This window comes from Scyliorhinus torazame, chromosome 6 (genome assembly GCF_047496885.1).
Source record: "Scyliorhinus torazame isolate Kashiwa2021f chromosome 6, sScyTor2.1, whole genome shotgun sequence".
In the NCBI taxonomy this organism is placed as follows: domain Eukaryota; kingdom Metazoa; phylum Chordata; class Chondrichthyes; order Carcharhiniformes; family Scyliorhinidae; genus Scyliorhinus; species Scyliorhinus torazame.
The window spans coordinates 260451668-260466976 of NC_092712.1; the positions used below are offsets into that span (position 1 = coordinate 260451668).

General features: G+C 51.3%; 1 long non-coding RNA gene across 3 annotated transcripts; it reads left to right on the forward strand.

Annotated features, from left to right (window-relative positions):
* The first annotated feature begins 1071 nt into the window (after positions 1-1071).
* On the forward strand, positions 1072-15087 carry LOC140425805 (uncharacterized). 3 transcript variants are annotated; one of them, XR_011948019.1, is made up of 4 exons: positions 1072-1449; positions 11184-11389; positions 12314-12473; positions 13321-15087. It is a non-coding gene; the product is annotated as an uncharacterized lncRNA (long non-coding RNA). The 3 variants fall into 3 exon arrangements; XR_011948018.1 differs by lacking the exon at positions 12314-12473 and having other exon boundaries at positions 13321-13943; XR_011948017.1 differs by lacking the exons at positions 12314-12473; positions 13321-15087 and having other exon boundaries at positions 11184-11494.
* Positions 15088-15309: the final 222 nt, after the last annotated feature.

Sequence of the window (15309 nt, forward strand, 5' to 3'; positions counted from 1 at the left end):
AATAGAACACATTTTGATGTTTGTGACTTTGAAGAATAAACATAAGCCCTTAATTTTCAATGATTTTTCAGCCTGCCTGACTTTTGCAATCATTAATCTCACTCCAAGTATTTCTCTTGTACTGGCAGCCTTCGTACAAGTAAGTAATGAACTGCCGCCATTGGTAATTAATGTTAAAATGATTTGAATTGGATATTTGTCCTGAAGCAGTTACAGGTTTGTACTTTTTATCAATTGATTATTATCATTTATTTAAATATTTCAGCCTATACTCTTTTATAAAAGTGAACGATCTTAAAAGTGAATGCTAATATTTAAGAGAAAAAGAAAAAGCAAGTGGTTGGATGTATTTATGGAGCTGCGTTAAGTCAGAACACTGGCTGCTGTCATTTCAATATGAGTATGAGGAACAGCCATGAAATGGCTCCAGCATAACAGGGTTGCTAAAGGATGTAGAAAATTGCATCATTCCTTTTGAGAATGTTCTTAGATGTAACTTTTTAAAATATAAATTTAGAGTATCCAATTCTTTGTTTTCCCAATTAAGGGGCAATTTAGCATAGCCAGTCCACCTACCCTGCACATCTATTGGGTTGTGGGAGTGAGACCCACGCAGACATGGGGAGAATGCGCAAACTCCACACGGACGGTGACCCGGAGTCGGGATTGAACCCGAGTCCTCAGCGCCATGAGGCAGCAATGCTAACCACTGCCCCACCGTGCCGGTGTAACAATAGTGAAAGCAAACAGGTAGAAGGAAGACCCCACTTCTAATGGCAGAGGCTTTCAGATTTTCAACCTCAAGGTGTGAAAAATGCATACTTTACTGTATAGATAAACCTTTATGATAAATTTTCTACAAACGCTAGACTTGCTTAAAGGTGTAACCCATATAAAAATAATACATTCAAGGGGGAAAATAAATTAAGTTCCGTTTTCAGTTGCGAGTGTCATGATTTGCAAGCTGCCTGTGCCCGTTCTGGTTGAGGCAGCCAGAGTTCAAACTTTGTGTTGCCTCCTCATTTCTATGGTTCCTGCATGTGATCATTGCTGCTGGCTGGCTGCATTCACACAGGGCGCCCCGCAGCACGGGAGGTTAGCATGAGCTCCAGATAGCCTCCAGCTCAGAAAGGCAGACTTTCCCTCTTAAAGGGAGGCTGCACTGAATCCAAAGAGGCTGATGCTCACTGTCATTGCTGCAAATAGAGAATAGAAAAGGAATAGGAGGGCAGAGAGAAGTCACGGTATATCACTGATGCGGTGCTGGAGGCCTTACAGTCATGGAGATGAACAGGAGGACCGAGACCATTATGTTTCTGCAGGAGCCAGAAGGTCCACACTCTGAAAGAATGGGAGCAGGTGGTCAGGGAGGTCAGCTCCCAGAGTCTTGCCCCGAGGAACTGGCAGCAGTGCTGGAAGAGGTTGAAGAAACTCATGCAGGTGGTCAAGGTCAGTGGATGCATCTTCACATAGCCCCTATTACCTGGAGAGGCACTGGCATAGTCACTGGACTTGTAATCCAGAGACCCAGGGTAATGCTCTGGGACCTGGGTTTGAACCTGACCACGGCAGATGGTACAATCTCAATTCAATAAAAAATCAGAAATTAAATATCTAATGAAACATTGACGATTGTTGTAAAAACTCATCTGGTTCATTAAATGTTTCATTGCTGCATTTTTTGCATTTCTTATGCATTTTACTGCATTTGTGAGGCCACAGCTGGAGTATTGTGTGCAGTTTTGGTGTCCTTATTTGAGGAAGGATGTTCTTGTTATGGAAGGAGTGCAGCGAAGGTTTACCAGGCTGATTCCTGGGATGGTGGGACTGTCATATGAGGAAAGACTAAATCGGTCAGGATTACATTCATTGGAGTTTAGAAGAGTGAGAGGGGATCTCATAGAAACTTTTAAAATTCTAATAGGATTATAAAGCGTACATTCAGAAGGAATGTTCCTAATGGTGGGGGAGTCCAGAATTAGGGGTCATAGTTTGAGGATAAGGGGTAAAACATTTAGAACTGAGGTGAGGGGTGGCACGGTAGCACAGTGGATACCACTGTTGCATCACAGCGCCAGGGACCCGGGTTCGATTCCCGGCTTGGATCACTGTCTATCCGAAGTTTACACGTTCTCCCCATGTCTGCGTGGACTTCCTTCGGGTGCTCCAGTTTCCTCCCACAAGTCCCGAAAGACGTGCTTGTTAGGTGAATTGAACATTCTGAATTTTCCTTCCGTGTACCCAAATAGACGGAGTGTGGCGACTAGGGGATTTTCACAGTAACTTCATTGCAGTGTTAATGTAAGCCTACTTGTGACAACAATAAAGATTATATTGTAGGAGAAATTTCTTCACCCAGAGAGTGGTGAATCTGCAGAATTCACTCGCACAAAAAGTAGTTGAGACCAGGGGCTGTATTCTCCGCGCCGAAATCGCGCTCGGCGCGGGGGCAGAGAATGGGCGTCGACGCTGAAATCTGGCGCGAACCCGCTCCTGTGATTCTCCGGTCCCCGGAGCATCGCCACCAATCACTCGCGCGCGGTCGATGCGGCGCCAGTCGGGGTCCATTGAAAGAGGCCCCCGCGGTGATTCTCCGCCGATAACTGGCCGAGTTCCCGCTGCCGTTGTTCTAATATGGTTCCACCCAGCGAGTACTCAAAGTGGCGGCTGCGGGCTGAGTCCGCGGCCGCCCAGGTGGGGTACGGAGGGGATCCTTCACCGGGGGGCGGGGCCTCCAGGACAGCCAGGTTCACGATCGGGGGCCACCGATCGGCGGGCACATGCTATCTGGGGGGGGGGGGCGGCTATATTGTGGGGGCTGGTCCACTGTGTGGGTCCGCCATGTTGCGTAGGGCCGCCGCCACAGGCGCCGGAAGTGCAGGGCCCCGGATCGGCAGCCGGAGCTACGTGGAGCATTCTGGCGCCCTGCTGGCCCTCTTCAGGTAGGTGGAAAGCTGGGCTATGGGGCTCCGGTGTTTACGCTGGCGTCATCACTTAGCCCCCGTTTCAGAGAATCCTGGCCTGGATGTGCAAACTTGCCTGAATAACTGCAGCTCCAACAACATTGAAGAAGCTCAACACCATCCAAGACATACCAGCACACTTTATTGGCATCCCTTCCACAAGCATTCAGTCCCTCCACCACCGACAAAGAGTGTACCATCACTGCAGGAACTCAGCAAGGTAGTTTAGGTAGCACCTTGCACAGTATGACTATTGCCATCTACAAGGACAAGGGCAGCAGATACTTGGTAACACCATGGAGCTTCCCATCCAAGTCACTCACCATCCTGACTTGGCATGCATTGCCGTTCCTTCATTGTCACTTGGTCAAAACCCTGGAACCCCTTCCTTAACAGCACTGTGGGTGTACCTACACGACATGGACTGTATCAGTTCAAGAAGGCAGCTCACCACCACCTTCTCAAGGGCAATTAAGGATGGGCGATAAGTGCCAGAGATGCCCACATCCTCTAAATACATTTTAAAATATACAGGTTAACCTCTCATGCTGCTCAATGCACAACATTACCATCACTCACCCAGCAATGGCCACTAGTTGTCAGGATTCAGGCCTAAAATTCAAATAGTTCACCTCATCCTCAATAACCCTCCAATGCTTCCAGTCTCACACCCACCTTTCACTGTCAGCTATGGCAGGCACCCCACCTGCAATTGGTGCAACATAATCTCATGCCAGAAAGGTGGCACAAAATACAGGGGAGCAATGGAGAGCTAGCGATGCATTCACTGAGCATGCCTTCATCCCCAGAACACAACGGAGAAAATGGTTCTCTGCATCATGGGGAAGGCTGTAATAGAGCCTGAAGCATCCAATATCACTGACAGTCTGTTATTGCCTTATGCCCCTTCTCAATGCCCACCGCATCCTCATCTTGTAATCTTGCCTGAATTACAAGCTGCAAATGGTGTGACCATGTACTTTTTGCCTTTCACCCCAACCGCCTCCTTCACTCTCATCCTCCCTTCTGTTTTTCTGGTTTTGGATGCCCAAGAACTGCTGCCTGGCCAGTGAGAGCATCCCCAGGAGCAAAGGAGAAAGCTACATCAGTCCTCTGAGGAAGAAGCACCATTTCTTGATCTGACATTTGCTGCAGCACTGGGCGAACCTTAGAGGCTAGAATAGAGTTCCCTCACCTGGTGCACGCATGGCAGGCAGTGCTAGTGCCCTGCACAACATGGGGCATCACGTTACCATGCTGGTCGCGGTCGGCGCCACTTTAGGCCTTTAGGGCTTCTATAGCACTGGCACCAGCAATGGTACAGAGCCCAATTTCACAGCCTTAATTTACTAAACCTGATGATAAAATATTGGCCACCATCTTGTGATCAGTGGAAAAGTGAAGGTATTCGCTGCTGTGTGAAAAACCTGGGCCCTGTTTATAGGTTGCAGTTGGAACTTGTTCTTCCAGCTACAGCATGGGTCCAACAAAAACAGCGACTTGAGGGGTCTCGTGGCATGACATATTTTGACAAAGGACATGCCCCCTTTTATGTTATAAAGCTACACCCCTTGAGGTTTGGCTTGACTTTTAAAAATTAATTTACAGGATGTGGGCGTCGCTGGTTAGGCCACCATTTATTGCCCATCCGTAGTTGCCCTTCAGATGGTGGTGGTGAGTTGCCTTCTCGAACCGCTGCAGCCCTTGAGGTGTAGATACACCCACTGTGCTGTTAGGGAGGGAGTTCCAAGATTTTGCCCCAGCGACAGTGAAGAACGGCGTTATATTTCCAAGTCAGGGTGGTGAGTGACTTGGAGGGGAACCTCCAGGTGGTGGGGTTCCCAGGTATCTGCTGCTCTTGTCCTTCTATATAGTGGTGGTCGTGGGTTTGGAAGGTGCTGCCTAAGGAACCTTGGTGAGCTAATGCAGTGCATCATGGCTGTCAGTGTTCGTCGGTGGAGCGAGTGAATGTTTGTAAAAGGAGATGCTTTGTCCTGGATGGTGTCGAGCTTCTTGAGTGTTGTTGGAACTGCACTCATCCAGGCAAGTGGAGCCTAATGACAGGAACATGGTTTTTAATATTCTTCTGTTAAATTTAGTTCAGTTTAGTTTTCGTTGCAGGTCCACACTAGCTCTGCTCCCCAACCCCAATACCGACACCCACCCGCCAACATACCACTGCTCTCCCGACGCTGGCTCATCCATCTACTCTGAAACCCAGCCTCTTTATTTTTTTAATTTTTTATATATTTTATTGAAAATTTTTGGTCAACCAACACAGTACATTGTGCATCGTTTACACAATATTATAACAACACAAATAACAATGACCTATTTTATAAACAGAAAATGAATAAATAATAAATAACAAAAATGAAAACTAACCCTAATTGGCAACTGCCTTATCACAAGTAACACTCTCCAAAAATATGATTTAACAGTCCAATATATAATTATCTGTAGCAACGACCTATACATATTATACAGTATATATTAACAACCCTGAGAGTCCTTCTGGTTCCTCCCCCCCCCCCCCCACCCCCGATCCTGGGCTGCTGCTGCTGCCTTCTTTTTTCCATTCCATCTATCTTTCTGCGAGGTATTCGACGAACGGTTGCCACCGCCTGGTGAACCCTTGAGCCGACCCCCTTAGGACGAACTTAATCCGCTCTAGCTTTATAAACCCTGCCATGTCATTTATCCAGGTCTCCACCCCCGGGGGCTTGGCTTCTTTCCACATTAGCAATATCCTACGCCGGGCTACTAGGGACGCAAAGGCCAAAACATCGGCCTCTCTCGCCTCCTGCACTCCCGGCTCTTGTGCAACCCCAAATATAGCCAACCCCCAGCTTGGTTCGACCCGGACCCCCACTACTTTTGAAAGCACCTTTGTCACCCCCATCCAAAACCCCTGTAGTGCCGGGCATGACCAAAACATATGGGTATGATTCGCTGGGCTTCTCGAGCACCTCGCACACCTATCCTCCACCCCAAAAAATTTACTGAGCCGTGCTCCAGTCATATGCGCCCTGTGTAATACCTTAAACTGAATCAGGCTTAGCCTGGCACACGAGGACGACGAGTTTACCCTGCTTAGGGCATCTGCCCACAGCCCCTCCTCGATCTCCTCCCCCAGCTCTTCTTCCCATGTCCCTTTTAGTTCATCTACCATAGTCTCCCCTTCGTCCCTCATTTCCCTATATATATCTGACACCTTACCATCCCCCACCCATGTCTTTGAGATCACTCTGTCCTGCACCTCTTGTGTCGGGAGCTGCGGGAATTCCCTCACCTGTTGCCTCGCAAAAGCCCTCAGTTGCATATACCTGAATGCATTCCCTTGGGGCAACCCATATTTCTCGGTCAGCGCTCCCAGACTCGCGAACTTCCCATCCACAAACAGATCTTTCAGTTGCGTTATTCCTGCTCTTTGCCACATTCCATATCCCCCATCCATTCCCCCCGGGGCAAACCTATGGTTGTTTCTTATCGGGGACCCCCCCAAGGCTCCAGTCTTTCCCCTATGCCGTCTCCACTGTCCCCAAATCTTCAGTGTAGCCACCACCACCGGGCTTGTGGTGTAGTTCCACGGTGAGAACGGCAATGGGGCTGTCACCATAGCCTGTAGGCTAGTCCCCCGACAGGACGCCCTCTCTAATCTCTTCCACGCCGCTCCCTCCTCCTCTCCCATCCACTTACTCACCATTGAAATATTAGCGGCCCAATAATACTCACTTAGGCTCGGTAGTGCCAGCCACCCCCCTATCCCTGCTACGCTGTAAGAATCCCTTCCTCACTCTCGGGGTCTTCCCGGCCCACACAAAACCCATGATGCTCTTTTCGATCCTTTTAAAAAAAGCCTTCGTGATCACCACCGGGAGGCACTGAAACACAAAGAGGAATCTCGGGAGGACCACCATCTTAACCGCCTGCACCCTCCCTGCCAGTGACAGGGATACCATATCCCATCTCTTGAAATCCTCCTCCATTTGTTCCACCAACCGCGTTAAATTTAACCTATGCAATGTGCCCCAATTCTTGGCTATCTGGATCCCCAGGTAACGAAAGTCCCTTGTTACCTTCCTCAACGGTAGGTCCTCTATTTCTCTACTCTGCTCCCCTGGATGCACCACAAACAACTCACTTTTCCCCATGTTCAATTTATACCCTGAAAAATCCCCAAACTCCCCAAGTATCCGCATTATTTCTGGCATCCCCTCCGCCGGGTCTGCCACATATAGTAACAAATCGTCCACATACAAAGATACCCGGTGTTCTTCTCCTCCTCTAAGTACTCCCCTCCACTTCTTGGAACCCCTCAACGCTATCGCCAGGGGCTCAATCGCCAGTGCAAATAATAAAGGGGACAGAGGGCATCCCTGCCTTGTCCCTCTATGGAGCCGAAAATATGCAGATCCCCGTCCATTCGTGACCACGCTCGCCACTGGGGCCCTATACAATAGCTGCACCCATCTAACATACCCCTCTCCAAAACCAAATCTCCTCAACACCTCCCACAAATAATCCCACTCCACTCTATCAAATGCTTTCTCGGCATCCATCGCCACTACTATCTCCGCTTCCCCCTCTGGTGGGGGCATCATCATTACCCCTAACAGCCTCCGTATATTCGTGTTCAGCTGTCTCCCCTTCACAAACCCAGTTTGGTCCTCGTGGACCACCCCCAGGACACATTCCTCTATTCTCATTGCCATTACCTTGGCCAGGATCTTGGCATCTACATTTAGGAGGGAAATAGGTCTATAGGACCCGCATTGTAGCGGGTCCTTTTCCTTCTTTAAGAGAAGCGATATCGTTGCTTCAGACATAGTCGGGGGCAGTTGTCCCCTTTCCTTTGCCTCATTAAAGGTCCTCGTCAATACCGGGGCGAGCAAGTCCACATATTTTCTATAGAATTCGACTGGGAATCCATCCGGACCCGGGGCCTTTCCCGCCTGCATGCTCCTAATTCCTTTCACCACTTCTTCTACCTCGATCTGTGCTCCCAGTCCCACCCTTTCCTGCTCTTCCACCTTGGGAAATTCCAGCCGATCCAAAAAGCCCATCATTCTCTCCCTCCCATCCGGGGGTTGAGCTTCATATAATTTTTTATAAAATGTCTTGAACACTCCATTCACTCTCTCCGCTCCCCCCTCCATCTCTCCTTCCTCAGCCCTCACTCCCCCTATTTCCCTCACTGCTCCCCTTTTCCTCAATTGGTGTGCCAGCAACCTGCTCGCCTTCTCCCCATATTCGTACTGTACACCCTGTGCCTTCCTCCATTGTGCCTCTGCAGTGCCTGTAGTCAGCAAGTCAAATTCTACATGTAGCCTTTGCATTTCCCTGTACAGTCCCTCCTCCGGTGCTTCCGCATATTGTCTGTCCACCCTCAAAAGTTCTTGCAGCAACCGCTCCCGTTCCTTACTCTCCTGCTTCCCTTTATGTGCCCTTATTGATATCAGCTCCCCTCTAACCACCGCCTTCAGCACCTCCTAGACCACTCCCACTTGGACCTCCCCATTATCATTGAGTTCCAAGTGCTTTTCAATGCACCCCCTCACCCTTAGACACACCCCCTCATCTGCCATTAGTCCCATGTCCATTCTCCAGGGTGGGCGCCCTCCTGTTTCCTCCCCTATCTCCAAGTCCACCCAGTGTGGAGCGTGATCCGAAATGGCTATAGCCGTATACTCCGTTCCCCTCACCTTCGGGATCAACGCCCTTCCCAGCACAAAAAAGTCTATTCGCGAGTAGACTTTATGGACATAGGAGAAAAACGAGAACTCCTTACTCCTAGGTCTGCTAAATCTCCACGGGTCTACACCTCCCATCTGCTCCATAAAATCTTTAAGTACCTTGGCTGCTGCCGACCTCCTTCCAGTCCTGGACTTCGACCTATCCAGCCCTGGTTCCAACACCGTATTAAAATCTCCCCCCATTATCAGCTTTCCCATCTCTAGGTCCGGAATGCGTCCTAGCATCCGCCTCATAAAATTGGCATCATCCCAGTTCGGGGCATATACGTTTACCAAAACCACCGTCTCCCCCTGTAGTTTGCCACTCACCATCACGTATCTGCCCCCGTTATCCGCCACTATAGTCTTTGCCTCGAACATTACCCGCTTCCCCACTAATCTAGCCACCCCCCTGTTTTTCGCATCTAGCCCCGAATGGAACACCTGCCCCACCCATCCTTTGCGTAGCCTAACCTGGTCTATCAGTTTCAGGTGCGTTTCCTGTAACATAACCACATCTGCCTTAAGTTTCTTAAGGTGTGCGAGTACCCGTGCCCTCTTTATTGCCCCGTTCAGCCCTCTCACGTTCCACGTGATCAGCCGGGTTGGGGGGCTTCCTACCCCCCCCCCTTGTCGATTAGCCATCCCCTTTTTCCAGCTCCTCACCCGGTTCCCACGCAGCTGTATCTCCCCCAGGCGGTGCCCCCCCGCCCATCCCCTCCCATACCAGCTCCCCCCTCTCCCCAGCAGCAGCAACCCAGTAATTCCCCCCTCCCACCCCCCCCCCCCCCCGCTAGATCCCCCGCTAGCGTAATTACTCCCCCCATGTTGCTCCCAGAAGTCAGCAAACTCTGGCCGACCTCGGCTTCCCCCCGTGACCTCGGCTCGCACCGTGCGACGCCCCCTCCTTCCTGCTTCTCTATTCCCGCCATGATTATCATAGCGCGGGAACCAAGCCCGCGCTTCTCCCTTGGCCCCGCCCCCAATGGCCAACGCCCCATCTCCTCCACCTCCCCTCCTCCCCCATCACCACCTGTGGAAGAGAGAAAAGTTACCACATCGCAGGATTAGTACATAAAACTCCTCTTTTCCCCCCTTTTTAACCCCCCTCTTCGCCCCCCACATTCGCCCCACCACTTTGTTCAAACGTTCTTTTTAATAACCCCATCATTCCAGTTTTTCTTCCACAATAAAAGTCCACGCTTCATCCGCCGTCTCAAAGTAGTGGTGCCTTCCTCGATATGTGACCCACAGTCTTGCCGGTTGCAGCATTCCAAATTTTATCTTCTTTTTATGAAGCACCGCCTTGGCCCGATTAAAGCTCGCCCTCCTTCTCGCCACCTCCGCACTCCAGTCTTGATAAACGCGGATCACCGCGTTCTCCCATTTACTGCTCCGAGTTTTCTTTGCCCATCTAAGGACCATTTCTCTATCCTTAAAACGGAGGAATCTCACCACTATGGCTCTGGGAATTTCTCCTGCTCTCGGTCCTCGCGCCATCACTTGGTATGCTCCCTCCACCTCCAACGGACCCGCCGGGGCCTCCACTCCCATTAACGAGTGCAGCATCGTGCTCACATATGCCCCGACGTCCGCTCCCTCCGCACCTTCAGGAAGACCAAGAATCCTCAGGTTGTTCCTCCTTGCATTGTTCTCCAGTGCCTCCAACCTTTCCACACATCGTTTCTGATGTGCCTCCTGCGTCTCCGTCTTCACCACCAGGCCCTGTATGTCGTCCTCATTCTCTGCTGCCTTTGCCTTCACGACCCGAAGCTCCCGCTCCTGGGTCTTTTGTTCCTCCTTTAGCCCTTCGATCGCCTGTAGTATCGGGGCCAACAGCTCTTTCTTCATTTCCTTTTTGAGCTCTTCCACACAGCATTTCAAGAACTCTTGTTGTTCAGGGCCCCATGTTAAACTGCCACCTTCCGACGCCATCTTGGTTTTTGCTTGCCTTCCTTGCTGCTGTTCTAAAGGATCCACTGCAATCCGGCCACTTTCTCCTCCTTTTTTCATCCGAATCCAGGGGGATTCCCTTCTGGTTTACCGCACAGTGTTTTTAGCCGTCAAAATTGCCGTTGGGGCTCCTATCAAGAGCCCAAAAGTCCGTTTCACCGGGAGCTGCCGAAACGTGCGACTCAGCTGGTCATCGCCGCACCCGGAAGTCCACCCAGCCTCTTTATTAAGTGCAGTTTTCAAAAACAGTCGGACTGAGAAGCTGGTGTGGACAGGTGTAGGGGTGGGGATGGTTGGTAACCTAGCTGGAGTGCCAGGCAGGTAGTGGGGCTCGGGGATGCTGAGATGCGGGTGGGGGCAGCCGGGCACATGCGATCACTCGCGCGCCAATCACTCGAGACAGAGGGCGCGATTCTCCGCTCCCGCGCCGGTTTGGAGAATCGCGCCCTCTGTCTCTCACATGATAATTAAATACTGACTCCATCTCAAGGCAATCAAAGATTATTTTAATTTTCTGAATTTGTTTTTGAAGGAGTGCCGATGGAGGAGCGCCGAGGATGCTGGAGGAGCGGGAGCGTGTTCACCTTCCTGTTGATTTAAAGGGATGTGCAGGCTCTACAGTTGATCGGAACAGCCTTTGATAAATCACCGTAAAAAGTGGTGTAGGTTCTGGACAATCAGCCAGCTATTTAGCCCTGTGCTAAACCAGTTTATACCAGTGAGTGAGATTAGCAGTAGGTGAGTGTAGTTAGATGTTATTGATCAATTCTGTATTCTAAAAGGATTGAGTGTTGAAACCCATAATAGTAGTGTAAATAAAATCATAGCTTTGTTTAAGTAAAAGCTATTTTGTGGTCTTTGTGGAACACCACGCCAACCATCCTAAATAAGCAACACAAAGAACACCACATAGGTGTCACTAGGAAGGTTAGAATGTTTTGCCTGTCCCTAGTTGCCCTGTCACAGTGATGGCCTGTTGTGGTTTGATACAACTGGGTGATTTGCGAGGCCATTTCAACAGGCAGTTAAGGGTTAATCACGTTGGCTTATATTCTGTTTCTTTCCCTCAAGGTCATTGTTAAACCAGTTAAATTTTAACCTTAATCCGACAGCTTCACAGTCGCTTACACTGACGCCAGCTTTGCACCCCTTGATAGTGCAAGAGTAGCACCAAGGAGTAGCACCTGATCTACTGGCTATTAGCTTTTCATTGCTGTCTTCATATTTATTAAACTCTGCAGATCGGGGGGATTGCAATATTAAGGCAAGCTTGATCAGGTCCAAATGGGCTGCAAGGTAGCACAGTGGTTAGCACTTTTGCTTCACAGCTCCAGGGACCCGGGTTCGATTCCCGGCTTGGGTCACTGTCTGTGCGGAGTCTGCACGTTCCCCCCGTGCCTGCGTGGGTTTCCTCCCACAAGTCCCTAAAGAGTTGCTTGTGAGGTGAATTAGACATTCTGAATTCTCCCTCTGTGTCCCTGAACAGGCGCCGGAGTGTGGCGACTAGGGGATTTTCACAGTAACTTCATCGCAGTGTTAATGTAAGCCTACTTGTGACAATAACGACTATTATTATTATTATTTGCTTGAGAGATGGCCAGACAGTATGGAACTTGAGTCTGTCCCTTTAAACCAGCTTGAAAGTGCCTTTGCTTTGTTTAGAATATTACAGCTCCCCCAGGAGTTAGAGGACACAAACATCGGCCATAGCAGTGGTGTTGTGCCTGCCACCTACACGTCCCTGTGCGACCGTGACGGCAAAGGCACTGGCAATTGATGTACTTCTTCTCTCATATAATGATTCATCATTAATGTTCAGAAGGTACTTATGCCTTTTAAACCACCTGGCTTCACCTGCAAGCACTCTGGGCGCGATTCTCTGCTCCCGTGACTAAGTGCCCACGCCGTCGTCAACGGCCCGAATCGGCCCCGATCTCAACCAATTCAGGGCCCGAAAATGGGCTAGGATCGGGGCCGCGAGAAACTCGGGGGCGTGTCGCTAAAGCAGCGCCGTCAGCGCGCGCCGGGCATTGGCGCCGCACAAAAGCGGCGCCGCGTCATCCGCTGCCTAATTGGTGTCACCCGCACATGCGCGGATTGGCCGGCGCCAGCCGGCGCCAACCTGCGCATGCTTGGTTGCCGTCCTCCCCGAGGCCGCCCCGCAAGAAGATGTCGGATGGATCTTGCGGGGCGCAGAGGAAAGGAGGTCATCCTTCAGAGAGGCCGGCCCGCCGATCGGTGGGCACCGATTGCGGGCCAGACCCCTTTTGAGTGCAACCCCGGTGAAAGAACCCCCCTCGCCCCCCTACAGGCCGGCACCCCCCAGCGTTCCCGCGCTTTTCCCGCCGGCAGCGACCAGGTGTGGATGACACCGGCCGGGCCGGAGAATAGCGGGTGTGGTGGAGAATCGCCATTTTGGGTGTCCCGGGCGATTCTCCGGCCTGCACCGCGCAGAACCCGACAGGGCCGTTCTCGACGCTTGGGTGCATCGCGGGAGGGCGTCGGACCGGCGTCGCGGGGAAAAATGGCGCGCCAGGCGATTCTCCAAACCGGCGCGGGAGCGGAGAATCGCGCCCTCTGTCTCTCACATGATAATTAAATACTGACACACTTCACTCCATCTCAAGGCAATCAAAGATTATTTTAATTTTCTGAATTTGTTTTTGAAGGAGGAAGACTGTCTGAAACACCAGAGAGAGAGGGGTCACAGGTGCCAAGAGCAGCAGCAGGTCATCACACACCCAGGAAGAGGTTGAGTTTGGCTTCCTGTGAAGATACATAAGAAAGAAAGAAGAGACAGAGACTTGAGGCAACAGCAGGTGTTTGCTGTGGATTTGTTGCAGCAATCTGCTTATTTTCAATTCCAATTTATTGAATCACACATAACCTGTCAATCCTTATGTTACTCCTATTGGGATTAACTGTAGACTTCAACAGCCCATCCCCTTAAATGTAATGTTGCACACCTTGAAGACACAAAGGAAGAAGAGTATCTTCTAGGCCTTCCAGTATTGCGAGCTGTGGTGAATGCATTATACCAATAATCCACCATTGTATCAGTATCATGCTTTGCCTTTGTATTTGCATCTATGCTATGCTGTTGCCCTTGTGTGATCCTCCTATGGGCCATTGTATGGCGAACATGTTGTGACACGTATGGGCTCTGCCCATGGCTCCTCCCCTTGAGGGGGGGGTATAAAGAGCAGTTGACCTGTAGGCAGTTCACAGTATTGTTTCAGTCGCAGGCAGGCACTGTTCTAAGTTGATTAAAGCCACGGTTTACTTTTACTCTAGTCTCGAGTGAATTGATGGTCGCATCAATTTAATCAACTTAAACGCAACTATGGAATCGGCCCTCAAACCAGACCGACTGGAACTCGATCCGCAGGCCGCGGAGGTGAAATAAATTTTTTCGCACTGGCTTTGATGCTTCAAGGCTTATCTCGCAGCCTCCTCCACGCCTTCCGTCACCGACGAACAGAAGTTGAGCCTCCTCCACGCACGGGTGAGCCATCGAATCTCTGTTCAACTTGAGGAAGCCTCCACCTACGCAGACGCCCTCGCGATGCTCGAACGCCTCTATGTACGGCCTGTGAACGAGGTCTACGCGCAACACATCCTCACCACTCGCCGCCAGTATCCCGGGGAGTCACTAGATGACTACCTACGCGACCTCAAAGGCCTCGCACGCAACTGTAATTACCAGGCCATTACGGCCACTCAGCATATGGAACTCGCCATCCAAGACGTCTACGTGGCGGGAGTCCGGTCTAATTACGTGAGACAGCGCCTACTCGAAAAGGGGGCCCTGGACCTGGATGAGACGGTAAAGTTAGCCTCCTCTCTGGAAGTGGCGTTCCAGAGACTTACTGCGTTCCCGGCTGACCACGCTACCCCCTCGTGGACCCTCGACCACAGACTACCCAAGGCTTGTGCCGCATGGCTGCCCACCCATCATGGGGGGACTACCCTGCTATTTCTGCGGCCAGTGCAACACCCCCGGCAGCACTGCCCGGTCCGCAACGCAAACTGCAGCAGCTGCGGGAGAAAAGGACATTTCGCTAAAATCTGCCCGGCCAGGTCTAAGAACTCTAACCCACAGGTCCGATCCTCAGACTCACAAGCCCGCAGACCCCGCAGCGTGGCAGCGTGCCTGTGACTCCGCCCCCTCATCAGCCTCGTGCTATCAGTGGGAGCAGCCATCTTCCGGTCCTCACAGCACGTGCGACTCACGGGGGCCGCCATCTTGGACGCCATCTTCCTCGCCGCCTGCCACGCTCGACCAATGGGGGCCGCCATCTTGGCCGCCATCTGCTACGCTGCTCGACGCGTACGATCAACATGGGCAGCCATCGCGGAGCTGCCCCAGCACCTCTGACCACGCTGGCTACCCGCAACTCAGCGCGGTCACCCTGGACCAGTCACGAACCAAGCACCTCCGGAGTTCCATGATGGCCGTCCGGGTAAACGGGTACGAGACACCTTGCCTCTTCGACTCCGGGAGCACAGAGAGCTTCATTCACCTGGGCATGGTAAGACGCTGCTCGCTCCCAATTTTCCCGGCGCACCAAACCATCTCCCTCGCCTCTGAGTCGCACTCGGTGCAAATCCAAGGGTGCACTACCGCAACCCTCGCAATACAGGGCGCTGTGTACGCA